The following is a 2,500-nucleotide window of genomic DNA, read 5'->3' on the forward strand; positions in this document are numbered from 1 at the left end:
CCCCTTTCTCCCTCTATCACCCTCTCTCCCTCTATCTCCCTCCCTTCCTCCCTCTCTATCTCTCCAGTGTGGTGCAGCGGTGTGCTGTGTGGTGCAGCGGTAGCGTTCTCGTCTAGCAATCTTGTTGACCTGCGTTCAAATCACCGCCAGTGGATGGTAATCCCGGCCGTTCCTTGCACACAGGGGATAACTTAGAAGCAAAAATGAAACAGACACTATGTCACACCAAGACTATCCATTTTAACAAATGGAATCAAACTAACCCTCTCTCGCTCTCTCTCTTTCTCCCTCTCCCTCTCTCCCTTTCTCTCTTTCTCCCTCTCCCTTTCTCTCTTTCTCCCTCTCCCTTTCTCTCTTTCTCCCTCTCCCTTTCTCTCTTTCTTCCTCTCTCCCTTTCTTTCTCTCTCTCTCTTTCCCCCTCCCTTCCTCTCTCTTTCTCCCTTTCTTCCTCTCTCTTTCTCCCTCTTTTCCTTCTTTTCCTCTCTTTTTCTCCCTCTCTCTCTCTCTCTCTCTCTCTCTCTCTCTCTCTCTCTCTCTCTCTCTCTCTCTCTCTCTCTCTCTCTCTCTCTCTCTCTTTCTCTTTCTCTTTCTACCTCTCTCCCTCTCTCTCTTTCTCCCTCTCCCCCTCGCTTTCTCTCTCTTGCCTTCTCTCTTTCTCTCTTTCTCTCTCCCTCTCTCCCGCCCTCTCTCCCTCTATTTTTTTATTTACACTTTATGAATAAATACAGGTTATATACAGGGGGTTATTCCTAGTCCCTTGTGTTTTTTTTAAGCCCAAGACTTTTTTATCAATGAAAATCTATCTAGAAGCTTAACCTGATGGGTTGAGCAACTCGTGTCTTTGTTATAAATTGAACACTAATTATTAACCAGGATCGTAGGACCTCCATCTTTGCACAGCAGCCTTGAAGGCTTGCAGGCTGGGTAGGTTGTGTAAAGAGGTTTGCAGAACCATCGTGTTCCAGAGCCTGAAATATCTGGGTTGAAAGGAGCGTTGATGAAGTTCAGTCCTGGAGAAGGGTATTTGCAGCTCTTGGCCGCGGTTGCTAGAATGTCGTGTGCCATGCGTTGCAGCCGGCCTTGGTTCCATGTCGCAGGGGCATGAGATGGGGACGCGTTGCCTGTGTACTTTGTAGAGTCCACACAGAGCTGCAACATCTCGTCGATGCTGAAGTGGCTGGAAGTGTAATTATCGGTCTTCTAGTCGCGTTTTATATAACACTAGTCACTGGGCTCAATTTTGGACACTGTCTAGTAATCCCAGTATGGTGGAGGGCAGCAGGACCACACCAAGGGGACAGTACTCCATAATGCAGCGAACCTGGGAGTGGCAGAGCGTGCGGAAGCCTTTTGCGCCAAGGAGGGGCGCGATGCGACGGATGCATGCCAGTTTCCTCGCCGCGTTCTTCGCCATTCCCCTGACGTGGTCTGTGAAGGTGAGGTGGCTGTCGATCTGCACCCCTAGGATGCTGATGTCGCTGTCGTAGGCGAGGGTCTGGCCGTCCGTCATCAGGGCCGAAGTGTGTGCGAGGGGATCCTGTCGTCGCGTTATCAGCATGGCCTGGGTCTTTTCAGAGGCGAAAGTGACTTGCCATTTCTTGCTCCATGCAATGATGAATGCCAAGATGATGTTGATGTGGTGCACAGAGTCCTTTCGACTTAAGTGGCTACAGGTGAAAGACAGAGTACAGTCATCTGCAAAGGCATGGGCTTTTGGTATGGGCTGCATAATATCAATGAAGTAGACATTCCATAGCAATGGCCCGATGACACTGCCTTGGTCCCACAAGGCAGTGTCATCGGGCCATTGCTATTGCTTGCCCCGACTGAGAATTTTGAAGATGTATGGTCGTTTACCACTATCTGCATTGTTCTTCCACGCACGTAGTCTTCAAGCAGCATCAGCAGGGCTCCTGCTATGCCAAGGCTTTTCAACTTTGCAATGATGTCTTTGTGCCACACTCTGTCAAATGGACCAGCTATGTCAAGTGTAATGACAAAGGTTTCATTGCCGACATCGAGGGAGTTTTGCCAAGCAGTCGGAAGTTGGAGAAGGAGGTCTGACGCAGATCTCTGAGACCTGAAGCCGAACTGCCTGTTACTGATGAGGTGGTGTTCATCAAAGCTAGTCATTTTCTTAACCAGAATTCTCTCAGAATTCGCAAAGATGGACAAGAGAGATATGGGTCTATAATTCATGGGAGATGTTTTGCTCATTTTCTTATGAATGGCCACAACATTTGCAGTCTTCCACAGTTTTGGCCATGTCTTCTGTACCATACATGTTTGGAACAGTACAGCAAGTGGTGAGGCCAGCTGGTCGGCAACCGAACCAGAGTCTGAGGGCTGATTTTGTCTGGCCCCACAGCCTTCGTCACACCCAGGTCCTTGAGTTCCCCTTTTACTTCTTGTACTGTGATACACACATTCTAGAGCCGTGATTGAGTCTGGTGGCAATCTAGGGGGCGGCACGTTGGGTTCAGAGACAGTCATTTTACAG

The sequence above is a fragment of the Penaeus chinensis genome, chromosome 1, assembly GCF_019202785.1.
Source record: "Penaeus chinensis breed Huanghai No. 1 chromosome 1, ASM1920278v2, whole genome shotgun sequence".
Lineage (NCBI taxonomy): Eukaryota > Metazoa > Arthropoda > Malacostraca > Decapoda > Penaeidae > Penaeus > Penaeus chinensis.